Source organism: Haemorhous mexicanus, chromosome 6 (assembly GCF_027477595.1).
Source record: "Haemorhous mexicanus isolate bHaeMex1 chromosome 6, bHaeMex1.pri, whole genome shotgun sequence".
Lineage (NCBI taxonomy): Eukaryota > Metazoa > Chordata > Aves > Passeriformes > Fringillidae > Haemorhous > Haemorhous mexicanus.
The window spans coordinates 9,842,276-9,842,757 of NC_082346.1; positions in this window are offsets into that span (position 1 = coordinate 9,842,276).

Below are 482 nucleotides of genomic sequence, written 5' to 3' on the forward strand. Positions count from 1 at the left end.
GTGATAACTTGCCTTATCATCAGGCAGGGTGTGTGACAAGCTTGCTCACATGGCCTCTGGTTTTTCTGTCAGGGTGACAGCCCAGAAGCCATTGATGTCACCTCAGTGCTGCAAACCTGAGTGGAAAATCAGAGACAGGTTTTAAAAAAACACCTCTTATAATTATGTATCATTTATAAGGTAAGACATAACAAACTTTTAAAAGGACAGCAAATGCAGAATAATACCTGAGTTGGATGAACACAGGGTTTCTTAAGCACCAGAGAAGGCACCTGAAGAGAGTTTTGCAGCTCAGTGTGACAAATTCCTGCACAGCATTCTCAAAGTCCCCAGCCTGAGCCACTTTGAGCTCAACTGCTCTTGGGCAGAGAGAGTCGGGAAGCTGGGGAATCACTGCTGAGTAGTAACGTATGTTTTCATAATCTTCACTTTCAGGAATGTCCATTCAAAATCTCAGCTATTGACCAGTTGATAAGGGTGCA